At 40.5% G+C, this 15885-nt stretch overlaps 1 protein-coding gene across 2 annotated transcripts in view; it reads right to left on the reverse strand.

The window, feature by feature from the left end:
- The window catches only part of slc22a16 (solute carrier family 22 member 16), a 115824-nt gene that overhangs the window by 81206 nt on the left and 18733 nt on the right, over nt 1–15885 (reverse strand). The gene's annotated exons all lie outside the window — the stretch shown is intronic.

Here is a 15885-nt window from a genome sequence, read left to right on the forward strand (position 1 = left end):
CTTTTAGAAATAGTAATTCATTTTGGCAGTACAAATACTCACTACATTTATATATTTTTTTAAATTAAGACTAACTTTTTACTTGGCAAGAAGTATCTTCAACTTGCTCAATCATTTCTACTCCTGTGGAAACCTAACAATGTGAGTGTCCATTCATACCCAGCACCAATGTAGTTTATGAGCTCAGCCCAGTGTACATTCCAGAATAGCTCCAGGCAGAAAGTTACTGCTTGAACCACCCAGATGCTAATCTTAAGGCATTGTGATCAAAAGCCAATTTGCTCCAGGATGGTTGTGGGCCACTGTAATAAAGCTATTCCTAAGTGTAAATAAAACAACAGAAAAGGGCAGGTCCAAATGGGAGGGGAAATATACTGGAAATATGTCCAAGTAACAGATATATATTTGGCAGGGGCGGGCTGTAAAATGATGGTAACTTTTACTCCTTTAAATAGTCATTTGTTTGTTGCTTGGCAGAAAAACCGTGAATTGTATACAAACTGGGATTTGAACTTGTATTTAATAAAATCAAAAGGTAGTGACCCCAGTGTCATCTGGTTTTCCTGGTACAGGGTATTACCTTTTAAGCCTTTGTCAACTGTCAGCGGCTCCATGTAGCATAAAAAGTGCCACTGTAGTACCAGCAGTAGCTTCTGGTACAATCCCGAACAGGTACTTAACCAGTGTCCATTTCACATTTCAATATTTGGCTTCACTTTCTTCTTTTGCATTACTCTGTGGATCTGCAACCAAAAGAACATTTCTCGGCTCCCAATGTCAAATGCCTCCTCTTAGAAATAGTAATTCATTTCAGCAGACAGCTGAAGAACAAGTCATTTAAAATTAATGGGCATCTCCAAGTAGAGATTTGTTTGAATTAATAGTTCATGTCTCCAACAGACTGCTTATATAACCCTACAAGAAAATATGGCCTCATTAGCCTCTTTTGTCACTGCAACATATTTACTGTTACACTTTTCAACTGTAAATAAACTAGCTGGCTGGAAAATAGTTTGCTGTCTGAAACACAAATACATTTATATTCCATTAGAGGCATCCATTCTTTGGGCCTAAGTAGAAGCTTGATGCCATATGCCCCTGTAATAATAGGTTTACATTTATGATATATTTGTTTTTATTTCCCACTGCAAGTATCTTGGTTGTAAATGCACTTCCTGCCATATGGTAATGGAATGGACTAGGTTACAAATAATTGTTTTTAAACTAGGAGAAACAGATGGAGGTATGCCCAACTAATACTGGTCTTATGCAATCAACTATTTTGAGCACCAATAACAACTTGTATTTATATAGCGCCTTTAATGTAGTGAAACGTCCCAAGGTACTTCACAGGAGTATTATGAGATGAAAAATTTGACGCCGAGCCACACATGGAGAAATTAGGGCAGCTACCAAATGCTTGGTCAAAGAGGTCGGCTTGAAGAAGGAAAGATGTAGAGAGACGGATAGGTTTAGGCAGCGAATTCCAGAGCTTAGGGCCTAAGCAATAGAAGGCACAGCCACCAATGGTTGAGCGATTATAATCACGGATGTTAAGAGGGCATAAGTAAAGGAGCGCAGACATCTCGGGGGCAGGGTGGGGAGGAGATTACAGAGATAGGGAGGAGCGAGGCCATGGAGCGATTTGAAAACACGGCTGAGAATTTTGAAATCGAGATGTTGCTTAATCGGGAGCCAATGTGGGTGAGTAAGCACAGGGGTAATGGGTGAGCGGGAGTTGGTGCAAGTTAGGACACGGGCAGCTAAGTTTTAGATCACCTCTAGTTTACATAGGGTGAGTTGTGGGAGGCCAGCCAGGAGTGCGTTGGAATAGTCAAGTCTAGAGGTAACAAAGACATGGATGAGGGCTTCAGCAGCAGATGAACTGAGGCAAATGCGGAGACAGGCGAAGTTACGGAGGTGGAAATAGGCGGTCTTAGTTATGCTGCAGATATGTCGTCGAAAGCTTATTTCAGGATCAAATATGACACCAAGGTTGCGAACAGTCTGGTTCAGCCTCAGCAGAAGTTGGGGAGAAGGATGGAGTCAGTGGCTAGGAAACCGGGTTGCGGCGGGGACCGAAAACAATGGCTTTGGTCTTCCCAATATTTAATTGGAGAAAATTTCTGTTCATCCAGAACTGGATGTCAGACAAGCAGCCTGACAAGTTAGAGACCGAGGAGGGGGTCGAGAGAAGTGGTAGTGAGGTACAGCTGGGTGTCATCAGCGTACATGTGGAAACTGAAGCTGTGTTTTCAGATGATGTCGCCAAGGGACGACATGTAGATGAGAAATAGGAAGGTGCCAAGGACTGATCCTTGAGGGACACGAGAGGTAACGATGCAGGGTGGGAAGAGAAGCTGTTGCAGGTGATTCTCTGGCTACAATTAGATAGATAGGAATGGAACCAGGTGAGTGCAGTCCCATCCAGCTGGACGATGGTGGAGAGGTATTGGAGAAGAATAGTGGTCAATCAAGTCAATGGCTGCAGACAAGTCATGGAGGATGAGAAAAAATTGTGAAACAGATCACAAGTACTGCCAAACAATCCTGATGTGTACTGGACCTCTTCTTCCATTAGACCCAGCAGTAGTTCACTATTGCTCATATAGTACTAGATAAAAAGGGAAATCTGCAACAGCTATTTCCTCAAAGGCAGAAAATATTACCATGCAATGGTCAGCTGCACAGTGATCAGTGGGAAGACCAAACGTATTGGCAAATTTGAGAATGACTCAACCTCACCAAAAAAATTGCAAAGCTAATGGTAATATTCTTTGTTTACTGCAGAAGGTAAATAGTTTAACCAATGCAAACATGCACGTTGGTGTACCCAAAGGGTAGTTGCTAACCATATCTTTGGAAAAGATTGCTAAAACAAATTCAAAGATGGTTGAGAAACTAATTTGAATCCTGTGATCAAATCTTTCACTATAAAGGCACAAAGATAAATTCCAGGATTCCAATAGGGAATCCACACTTTAAGGGAGCACATGTAGATGAGGCTCGAACAACGTGGTCCGATCCTCCCACTTGCACTCCCTGTGCGAGTGGAATGTATAATTTATCTTCCATTTCAGCCAAAACTTCATCCAACAGGATGTTTATCCAGAATTTGGAATCAAAGATCAGCAGCCTCTATGGGATTTGCTCTGCACCTGAACTACCGATATGTATGCCTATACCAAGAACACAAATTTGTAGAACTTGCACTATTTTTTCACCCCTTGCCCATGAGTTAGCATAACTAGTGATTGGAGAGTAACTGTTTCTCACCGTAATGCAGATCAGTCAGACTTTAAGAGTTTTACAGTTTTTTTTTTTAAAAAGGGCAAAACTAAAAATGCAATACTAAAGTTTATTTTGTAAAAAATGTGAGCTAACATAGCACATTAACATTTCATAGTATTTATCAAGAATGTTCGTCTTTAGATTAAATGCATTTGAAGCATCCAATGTGAACCCAAGGTGACATGCATCCCAGTTACTGTGTCCTTTGCGATTTTTTTTTACTGCAATAACACTGAGATGACCTATAGCATGATTTCACAGCAAGGCCTTTATAATTGTTACAAACTAGGATAATGAATCTTGCTCTGTTGTCTTCATAGGAATTCCAATTTGCTAAGCAAACAATCTAATACGTCAGAAATGGTCTCCTTTTAAATTACAATGTTATTAAGAGTGAATGAAACAGAAAATGACGAATCATAAACAGCAGTAAGAACAAACTATAGACAGGCAAAAGACAAGGCATTAAATGAAAACCACAGTCGCATTCATGATGAAGTCTTGCTGAAGTTGTTCTTCAGGAGTTCCTGTGATGGCCATCAGAAATTGGCTGCATCTGTAGAACTGACAGCATGTATAAGTGTCTCTTTTCTTTGTTTTGGAGTTTACTTATCCAGCTGCAATACAGATAATGATTGATACAGGGAAAGAGGTTATACAGTTAAGAAGCCTAGTATTAAAACAGGCTAGATGTTTGTTTATTTGTCAGTAAATGCCATTTATTTTGCAAGCAAGATCAAAGTGTCTGACTGGCAGAGACTAGTCTTTCATATCTACCAAACAAAAAAGTAGAAAAATATAAATAATTTGCTTGGGATCAGGTGTCTGCACCTGCTGTCACTTGGGAATCAAGAGAAAAATATAATTGACAAGAACCAGCTACAGAAAACAAGTTATCCAGCAAGGATGAAAATAACAAGATCACACCAAATGTTATAGCAAAAAAAAAAACAGTAAACACTTAGCACAGATACAATTTTGAATGATATGTAACAAATGGGGTCTACCAGGAAAGGATATTCAGCTTCCACATTATGACTGGGAAGAATAACTGAAGAATGGAAATGAAAAGTGGGAGAAGACATTAAATCTAATCCAACCAAAGGGGTGGGTTGGTGTAAAGACATCCCCCAGATCTCCCCAGCCAGATCAAAGCAAAACTTGTAAGTGCAAAGTCTTTCAAACTTTCTCTTTCATATGAGGACTATCGAGCAGCTATTGTCAACTCTTAATTTTTTTTTTAATTGTTTTTCAGAATTTTACAATTTTCCATCATCAGTTATGGTGCACCTTTTGTTTATACAGTGTTGGTAGAATATATTGGTTGGTATATTTAAGTTTTTTGCACAGTTGTATTTACTTTTGGGTACTGCACATGGTACATTTTCTTTGGATGATGCTGAGTTGGATCACTGCCATTTACATTGGTTGAATTACTGTAACATCTCCTTGGTTGGTATCCTTCAGAGCTTTAGCATGTTCTTGGAAGTGAAGTGATCTCAGCCTGCAAAAAGGTATCCCAGGCTACTTGGTAGTTCGCTAGCTTGTTCAAAATGACAATCCTTAGACATTTGCTTCACCCTGGTGGGAGGAAATGTACCCTCTTGTTTGCAACGAGCGTTGGTCTAGCCTACACAGAGCAGGATCCAGAGCTGCAGATATTGTGGAGATATAATGTTGAGCTCCTGCCAGGAAAAGCTAGAGTCCGAATGTGCAGCAGCATACCTCTCGAGGTTCATCTTTCACTCATCTGGCAAAAAGGTGACATTTCTGGAGCATTGTTATGGAGTGGCATATTTTGGATTTACATTCTGCACATTGGGAGGCAACAGGTTCCACCTCCAAATTTCTCTCCAAAAATGAAAAAAAAATGTCTAAATTATATCCAGTTGACCAAACCAGAACAAAATGTTCACTATTCAAAATGAGTTAAAGTTATCCTAACTAGTTTTGGAAGCTATCATACTTTTGACAGAATTAGCTCATAAACAGACACTTTCCAGTTAATTAAACTGGATAGAATTGCACAATGACAAAAACGTCAAAGCAAATGTATTAGAGGTATCCTGACTAAAATATAGCACATATATTCAGCTACGTATCAAGCTGGTGTTATGTACAGAATTAGTAGGATTCAGTAACATCGACTTTGGCAAGTTTTAGGAATTTTAAGCAACCATTTAAATTTTTTTTAGCTATTTGCTAAATGTTTGTGACAAATCTTAAATAAAGGAAACTTCCCTAACTCACTTCTGACACATACAGCAAGGAAAAAAGGGTTCAAATGAAAGGCGTAGTAAATTGCCTCACTGCTTCTGAGCACTATCTCCAGTGTTTGCTCTGATGTTTTGAAAAGTCAACCCATTTCCAACTTCAAAAAGGACAAGAACTTATAAAGTGATGAAAATGGCTACTCAACAAATTCTACTTTTTAAGCTATCTCTAGTAATATTTGCCACTGTTTTCATAAATGTGTTTAATTCAATGCTGACTTCAATATATCCTCAGGTTCATGTTCAAGGCAGCCCTTAACAAATATGACAGTCACCCTGGTGGAGTTCTCTACATTCCTGACTGAAGTGGATGCATGAAGAGCTGAAGTCAATACTCTTCAAGACAGAAGTTCTTGCTTGGTCTGTCCCTGAATTAGTGCCCAGAATTCTAAGGTACCTGCTTATGCAAATGAAGACCACATCTGTAAGAGAATGCACACTGGAGGGGTAGGAGAATTTGGTTATCTCCTTTCCAACAACAAAAGAAATCAGCAACTTAAATAAAGGTCTCAAATATCAGGACCGATAGCACATCACAGCCAAACTTGATCCAGACTTTCGAGCGAATTTCAAGAATGTGGCTGATTCATTTGCCCATTACTTGATGGACTGAGGCCGACTGCAATGCCTCCACAACTGGCCTTGCTGAGATCAGGTAACTCACAGCAGTGTTATTTCCTTTAAAAGGTCATCACAGGTCACAAGCAACTTTTATCCTTCCTAGGAATGGATGGGTGCAGGTGGCTGGAAAAGTCCTCGTAGCTATTTTCTTTATATAAATTCTTAATGTATTTTCTCTCCTAATTTCACTTTTTGTAATGCTTGTATCATCTCAAGCCATCGATAATTTAAAAACTGTTATCCTATCTTTAATGCATGACAAATCATTGGCATTGTTGGTCATAAATATTCTGCATGGAAGTTGCTCTGCAAAGTGGACAGGCACTAAGCATCGCTAGAGCATGTTTGAAAGGGCTCTCACATTGATGGACTTTTATTTTTCTCGCTCATTAAACTTTCTTTTTGGTATAGCATTCTTCCAAAGGATAATTTTAATTTTAGGGTTTAACTCCCCAGTCATAGAGACATCACACTATTACAGGAGACCCATTCCATTAGGTTGAATCGAGAAGCTATATTGAGTAGATCATTCTTGCTACCGTTCTCACTCCTCATAATCCATTTGGATAGCCATCTTAATTCTCAGGAACCACCCATTCAAGGGTTGAGCAAGAGCCTTGAGCAAGTACCTGCGCAGAAGTACGGTGAGCAGGTGGCATCAGGTGAACAGATCAACAGATATAACAACGGTACAGCCAGCCCTGTAAAGTCCTCCTCACTAACATCTGGGGACTTGTGCCAAAATTGCGAGAGCTGTCGCACAGACTAGTCAAGCAACAGCCAGATAAGAGTCATACTCACAGAATCATACCTTTCCGCCAATGTTCCAGACTCCTCCATGGATAAATGGGTAATTTTCCAGTTGGCAAGCAATAACTAGTGGGGTACCACAGGGATCAATGCTGGGGACTCAACTATTTGCAATCTATATTAATGACTTGGATGAAGGGATCAAGTGTAATGTAGTCAAGTTTGCTGATGATACAAAGGTGAGTGGGAAAGCAAGTTGTGAGGTCACAAATAATCTGCAAAGGGATCTAGATAGGCTAAGTGAGTGGGAAAACATTTGACAGATGGAGTATAATGTGGGAAAGTGCAAGGTTATCCACTTTGGCAGGAAAAATAAAAAAACAAAATTATTTAAATGGAGATTACAAAATGCTGCAGTACAGAGGGACCTGGGGGTCCTTGTGCATGAAACACAAAAAGTTAGTATGCAGATACAGCAAGTAATCAGGAAGGCAAATGGAATGTTGGCTTTTATTGCAAGGGGGATGGAGTATAAAAGCAGGGAATTCCTGCTACAACAGGGTGCAGGGTATTGGTGAGACCACACCTGGAGTACTGCGTACAGTTTTGGTCTCCTTATTTAAGGAGGGATATACTTGCATTGGAGGCAGCTCAGAGAAGGTTCACTAGGTTGATTCCCGAGATGAAGGGGTTGATTTATGAAGGTAGGTTGAGCCAATACTCATTGGAGTTTAGAAGAATGAGAGGTGATCTTATTGAAACATATAAGATACCGAGGGGTCTCGACAAGGTAGATGCAGAGAGGATGTTTCCACTCGTGGGGGGAAATCTAGAAATAGGGGGCAAAAATTATTTTTAAAGGATTATCCATTTAGAACCGAGATAAGGAGGAATTTCTTCTCTGAGGGTCGTAAATCTGTGGAATTCTCTGCCCCAGAGAGCTGTGGAGGCTGGGTCATTGAATATATTTAAGGTGGAGATAAACAGATTTTTGAGCGTAAAGGGTTATGGGGAGTGGGCAGGAAAGTGGAACTGAGCCCAAGATCAGATCAGTCATGATCTTATTAAATGGCAGTGCAGACTCAAGGGGCCAAATGGCCTATTCCTGCTCCTATTTCTTATTATCTTATCACCATCCCTGGGTACGTCACATCCCACCGGCAGGACAGACCCACCAGGAGTGGTGGCATAGTGGTACACGGGAGAGACTGGCCCTGGGAGTCCTCAACAATGACTCTGGACTCCATGAAGTCTCAAGGCTTCAGGTCAAACATGGGTAAGGAAATCTCCTGCTCATTATCACCTACCGCCCTCCTTCAGCTGATGAATCAGTACTCTTCCATGTTAAACACCACTTGGAAGAAGAACTGATGGTAGCAAGGGCACAGAATGTACTTTGGGTGAGGGACTTCAATGTCTATCACCAAGAGTGGCTCGGTAGCACCACTAATGACCGAGCCCTAAAGGACATAGATAACAGGCTGGACCTGCGGCAAGTGGTGAGAGAACAGACGAGGGAAAAACCTACTTGATCTCGTCCTTACCAATCTACCTATCGCAGATGCAACTGTCCATGACAGCATTGGTAGCAGCGAGCACCGTACTGTACTTATGCTGATGAAGTCCCATCTTCACACTGAAAACACCCTCCATCGTTGTGGATGTTGGAGGTCAATCATCCCAGCCACAGGACATCGCTGCAGGAGTTCCTCAGGGCAATGTCCTAGACCCAACCATCTTCAGCTGCTTCACCAATGACCTTCCCTCCATCATAAGGTCAGAAGTGGAGATGTTCCTGATGATTGCAGTGTTCAATCATCAACTCCTCAGAAAATGAAGCAGTCCATGCCCGCATGCAGCAAGACCTGGACGACATTCAGGCTTAGGCTGATAAGTGGCAAGTAATATTCGCGCAACACAAGTGCCAGGCAATGACCATCTCCAAAAAGCGAGACTCCAATCACCTTACCTTGATATTCAACGGCATTACCATTGCAGAATTCCTGGGGGGTCACCAGTGACCAGCAACTTTAACTGGACCTGCCACATAAATACTGTGGCAACAAGAGCAGGTCAGAGGCTGGGCATTCTGTGGCGAGTGTCTCACCTCCTGATTCCCCAAAGCCTTTCCACCATCTACAAGGCACAAGTCAGGAGAGGGATGGAATACACTCCACTTGCCTGGATGAGAGCAGCTCCAACAACACTCGAAGCTTGACACCATCCAGGACAAAGAAGCCCACTTGATTGGCACCCCATCCACCACCTTCAACATTCACTTCCTCCACCACCGACACACCATGACTGCATAAGATGTACTGAAGCAACTCGCCACGGCTTCTTTGGCAGCACCTCCCAAATCCGTGACCTCTACCACCTGGAAGGATTCTAGGTGCAAGTTAACTTCCAAGTTAAACAACATCATCGCTTGGAAGTATATCGCCGTTCCTTTATCGTCGCTGGGTCAAAATCCTGGAACTCCCTCTCTAACAGCACAATGAGAGTACCTTCACCACAAGGACCGCAGCGGTTCAAGGCAGCAGCTCACCACCACCTTCTCAAGGGCAATTAGTATTGGGCAATAAATGCTGGCCTTGCCAGCGACACCCACAACCCAGAACAAATAAAAAAAATATTCCTTAACGTCTACATCCTGATTTTCGTGATCATCCTGTTGAATGATTTGTGCTAATACAAGATTGCAAGTAAGGATTTTTAACCATGCCTTCATTCCTTGAGCAGACAGCTTTCCATTAGCCTAACAGCACCTTCAGGGATGACTAAAGCAATTATTGTGCTAATCTTCTGTGCTAATCTTTATACCCAATACTTGAGGATTGATAATTAATTTCACTTTTTATTCTAATTTCCAAGGCTCATACTTGAATCATTTTTGCCATCTTAAAACTATGACAGGAACATTCCCCTTCATTTGCTTTGGTTATTGTAATACTTCCCCAGAACCGGCTAGCCTGTTTAGATTTGTAATTTTGAACTGCTGAATTGGAGTCTCTAATATTATGTACTTTTAATGTTTCAGTATGCATTTCCATTCTTTATGAATCTCTCCTCTGGATCAATTGTACCAAGCCAGAAACCATGGCAATAGGTTTATTGATTCGGGGCTGCTGTCTTATTAAATGGGTATGAATTACCTGCACGGCCAGATAATTCTTTTGTCCAGTGCCTCATTAAAGAAGATACAACTGATTTGTGTGCCATACCCTTTTAGGTAGTGTGCATGAATGCATTCCCATGACCTCCGAACGTGTTCCAAAAGCTCAAGCCTAATATCTCTCATATCCCCTTCACGGAATTAGATCAACAAATTACCCACTTTTTGTGCAGCAGGAGCAGTAGTATGCAAATTACTCTTACTCCCATCCATATCCCACTATTGCCCTTTATATACCATATAGATAAACCATGTTATCAATGGGAAGTATAATGTAAATGTCTTGAAGGAAATTGTTTCCATCAGCAATGTCATTATCAGGTTAGTATTATGATTCTCCCTTCCACACCGATTTTAAAAAATTGCAACTTTTCTGGCCATCGTCAGTTTTTACCAGATGTGAAGTAAGCAATTAATATGGTAAAACAATTTGAGATATTTAAGTTAACTATATAGATAATAAGATAGGAACCAGTTGGGCAAGAACATTTTCATCTGAAGAATGCAGAAGACTCAACTGGGTAAATAGAAAAACTTGCATTTATATAGCACCTTTTGCACCGGACATCCCAAAGTGCTTTACAGCCAATGAATACTTATTGAAGTGTAATCTCTGTTGTAATGTAGGAAACACAGCAGACAATTTGCACACAGCTAACTCCCACAAACAGCAATGAGATAATGACCAGATCATTTTTTTAAAAAATAAAGTGCTTTTGATTTGGGGATAAATATTGGCCGGGACACCGGGATAACTCCCCTTTGAAATAGTACCATGGGATCTTTTACATCCACTTGAGAGCAGATGGAGCCTCAGTTTAAAGTCTCATCCGACAGACTCCCTCAGTGCTGCACTTGAGTGTCAGCCTAGATTTTTGTGCTCGTGTCTGGTGTGAGATTTTAGTGAGTGACCTTCTGACTCAGAGGCAAGGGTGCTACCAACTGAGCCATGGCTGACACTAATCTGCCTTTGTGCTTCATTTGAAACCCTTCCACACCCCCTACATACTACGAGAATGACAACTATCACCTGCCAAGGATTGTGGACCAATCTATAGGGGGATTGTTAATAAGAAAGCATGTCTAAATAAAAATCCTTAGAAAGTGGATGATGATGGTTCCATATAGCCCTATCATGGAACAGGTACAACATCTGTTAATTATTTCATATGGTTTTCTTTCTAGATAGAAATAGAGATGATACTCCAGCAGCCTAGTTCCACAAGAAACAAATAATTGTCCAGTTTTATTGAAGTCCTTCATTCTCTGAACATAGAAAACCAAGAACTGCTTAGCATCCTCAATGAAAATCCCATTCCCTCTGAGTAGTGAGGTGAAAGGAAAAACAAACAGTGGATAATAGATTAAGAACATAAGAAAGAGGATTAGGCAATTCGGCCCCTCGAGCCTGCTCCACCATTCAATAAGATTATGGTGGATCTTCTGTCTCAGCTCCACTTTCCTGCACAATTAAAATATTTCTTGATTCCCTTAATATTCAAAAGTCTATCAATCTCGATTTTAAATATACTCCGAGCCTACTCAGCCCTCTGGGGTAGAGAATTCTAAAGATTCACCACCCTCTGAGTGAAGAAATTTCTCATCAGTCCTAAATGACTGACCCTTTATTCTAAGATGGTGGCCCCTGGTTCTAGACTCCTCAGCCAGGGAAAACATCTACCCTGTCAAGCCCTGAAAGAATTTTGTATGTTTCAATGAGATCATCTCTCATTCTTCTAAACTCTAGAGAATACAGGCCTAGTCTACTCAATCTCTCCTCATTAGGACAATCCCCCCATCCCAGGAATCAGTCTGGTGAACCTTCATTGCACTCCCTCTATGGCAAGTATATCCTTCCTTAGGTAAGGAGACCAAAACTGTACACAATACTCCAGGTGTGGTCTCCTCACGACCTTATATAACTGCAGTAAGACATCTTTACTCTTATACTCAAATCTCTTTTATAAAGGTAAAATGCCAGTTGCTTTCTTAATTGCTTGCAATTACCTCCATGTTAACTTACAGTGATTCGTGTACAAGGACACCTAGGTCCCTCTGAACACCCAACATTTCCCAATCTCTCTCCATTTAAAAAATACTCTGCTTTTCTATTTTTCCGACCAAAGTGGATAACTTCACATTTCTCCATATTATATTCCATTTGCCATGTTCTTGCCCACTCACTTAGCCTGTCTAAGTCTCTTTGTATCCTCCTCACAACTTACATTCCTACCTAGCTTTGTATCATCAGCAAACTTGGATATCTTTGATTTGGATGAGGGGACCAAATGTTTGATACAGATTGTGAAAAAGCTGAGGCTCAAGCACTGATCCTTGCGGTACCCCACCAGTTATCTGCCATCCCAAAAATGACCTATTTATTCCTACACTCTTTTCTCTCCATTAATCAATCCTCAATCCATGCTAGTATATTATCCCCAATCTTGTTTAATATCTTCTTTTGTGGCACCTTATCGAATGCCCTCTGAAAATCCAAATACACCACATCCACTGGTTCCCCCTTATCTATTCTGCTAGTAACAACCTCAAAAATCTCAACAGATTTGTCAAACAAGATTTCTTTTTCATTAATCCGTGTTGACTCTGCCCAATCCTGTTATTACTTTCTAAGTGCCCTGTTACCATGTCCTTAATAATAGATTCTAGCATTTTCCCTACTACTGATATCAGGCTAACCGGTCAGTGGTTTCCAGTTTTCTCTCTCCCTCCATTCTTAAATAGCGAGGTTATATTTTCTACCTTCTATTATTTTCAGGAAGAATTTTAGTGGTCAAAGACTGCTCTATAGTCATGCCATATGACTAGGATTGGTCCATCATAAAGGCCTGGAATTTTGCAATCCTTCTTTCAAGACTCCACAACTACCAAAATGATATTCCAAGTGATAAAGTTTTAGGTTGCATGTGTGGGTACAAAAATGCATATAAAGTCAGGTACAGATCTGACACCATAAGTTGGCAGTTTTGATTCATTATCATGTTCTCTCCATTAATTTGGAGACATGTCGAATGTTTCCAAGGGACCTTTCCATGAGCACAAAATGGAAAAGTCATTCCTATTATGTAGCTGTGCGCTGAGCTTAGTTTAAATCCAATGTGTTCCAGGAATTTCAACTACGGCACCATGACCTATGTAAGCCCCATTAAGACAGACATTCCTTTTCAGCAATAACAATCAATTGTTAAAATAAAATTTCAGGTAGCCTTGAGTAAATTGGCTACCCAATTCAGATGAAAAATGCCTTCTGCAACTTTGCATGTTTGGATCAGCAGCAGAGTTCCATTACCTCCAAAAATGATTCCTCTTCAATCAAATCAGGGCTACTAGAATCAGCAGCACTCCTTCCACACGAGACATTTGCAACATCGAAGGAATGACAGAAACCTACAGAAAGGAAATTCACTGCTTCATAAAGGCAGATCATCTAGAGATTCCAGTAATCCCCTTTCCCTGCAACACAAAGTCGATAAAGATTGCAAAGAAATTTAATACTGGTCAACATCCTGTTTCATCAGTATGGGCATCAGCAGTGAAAGACCAGTCTTTTCAGAAGAATGGATCAATATACAGCTTAGAGCATTAAGAGATTGCATTATACCAGTTACTGAGCAGAAACACTCTATTATACACCAGAAATAGATTTGCAAAGCACTAGAGCAAATGATCTGTTCCTGCATCTTGATCAGAAATGGGTTTGCTATCCAAAGGTGGGTCATCTGGCAGGAACTTGGTCTCTGAAATTATGATATATTTAAGCAAAGGCACGTGAAGACTAAGATTAACAAATGCTCCACTATCAATATCAATATCCCTCAAATTTGAATACCTCCACCTTAACTTTCACTGCTCTAAGGGAAAACAACCCCAGCTTCTCCAGTCCCTCACCCCTGGTATCATCCTGGTCAACCTTTGTACCTTCTCCAAGGCCATGACATTCTTCATAAAGTATGGTGCCTAGAATTGGACACAATACTGCAGCTAAGGCCTAACCAAAGATTTGTAAAGGTTTAGCATGACTTCCATGTAATTGTATTCTATGCCCCTATTTATAAAGTCAACTATATGCTTTCTTAACTGCCTTATCAACTTACCTCGTCACCTTTTAAAGGTTTGTGAATATGCACCCCCAGGTCCCTCTGCTCTTGCACACCCCTCAAAATAGTATTATTTTAGATTATACTGCTTCTCCATGTTGTTTCTCCCAAACTGCATGACTTCACACTTATCCACATTAAATTATATCTGCCATGTGTCTGACCATTTCACCGGGCTGTTTGTCCTCTTGAAGTCTGCTATTATCCTGCTCACTAGTTACTACGTTGCCAAGTTTTGTATCATCCGCAAACTTCAAAATTGTACTCCCTATACCAAAGTCCTGGTCATTTTATTTATAACAAGAAAACAGTGGTCTTAATACTGACCCCAGGGTACATCACTGCATAATTCTCTCCAGTCAGAAAAACATTTGTTCACCACTACTCTGCCTCCTATCCCTTAGCCAATTATGTGCCTAAGTTACCACTGTCCCTTTAATACCATGTGCTTCTATTTTTCAAATAAGTCTGTCATGTGGCACTTATCAAATGTCTTTTGAAAATCCATATATACAACATCTGCGCTACCTTCATCAACCATCTCTGTTTCTTCATCAAATAATTCAATGAGGTTAGTCAGACATGATTTGACTTTAACAAATCCGTGCAGGCTGTCCCTTCTCCAAATGAGAATTAATTTTGTCCTTGACAAATTTTCCCACCAATGACATTATGAATTGAGCTGCTTCAGATCTTTTTTCATAACTAATTTCTCACTCCATATGAATCCAAATCTGACTTGCGTGCAAAGTATTTTGTGATGGCATGCCCTGGCCAAACAGTGAATCCTTTTTGCTGTTACGATGTATCTTAGAAACCGACTAGGATCCCACTATATTCTCCTGAGCTCTATTGACAGCAAAAGCCATCTTGGCACACCATCAGACTCTGGGTGAAAACCATGAATCAAGTTTAATTAGAGGCAAGGTTAACAGCTGCCAGATTAAAATAGAGATTTTAGTGAGATTATAATATGTCACCTCTCAAAAATCTAGAAGCCTTTAGCAGTTCTTTGCACTACTTCAAACAACTTAGACCTTGTAATTTTGTTTATTTAAAAGAAAACTTTTGCAAAAGAAATTGAGTCTAAGGGGCTTTCACCTGTATAGAGAGAAAGGAACTGAAAAATAAATGCAACCACCGTGAATTATATATTTCTTGTTATTCCCTTTTTGATAAACTGAATACAAAAGGTCCATGTATTCTACAAAACTCAATAACGTAGAGTCCAAAACTGCCCAAGTGGTTTCTTGATATTAGACCAAAGCAACGTTGCTGTCATGAGCACTAGAGTCTTCTCATCTCTCGTCTCTTTTCCCCCATGAAAATGTCCGGTGCAGATGATGCTAATGTTTGCAACACTTGTTGAGCAATCCACATAAGCAGAGGCCCGAGTACTCTCGTTGAAATGCCATCATGTAGCAGCATCAGGCAATGCTCACCCCCACTTTCACTTCAATAGCGAACCCAACTTGCCCTGAGTCTGCATACCAAATAATAGAGGCCATAGCTGTTCCGAGGGAAACAATGAAAAAAGGCAGTGGTCTAGTTAAAAATTAATCGAAAAATAGAGGATATGTGGATTCTAATGATTCAAAACAAGTTCTATCTCTAATCTGTGACCCCTGACCTCCGTGAGTCCGGCACTTTGTTTCATAAC

This window comes from Pristiophorus japonicus, chromosome 7, assembly GCF_044704955.1.
Source record: "Pristiophorus japonicus isolate sPriJap1 chromosome 7, sPriJap1.hap1, whole genome shotgun sequence".
NCBI lineage: Eukaryota > Metazoa > Chordata > Chondrichthyes > Pristiophoridae > Pristiophorus > Pristiophorus japonicus.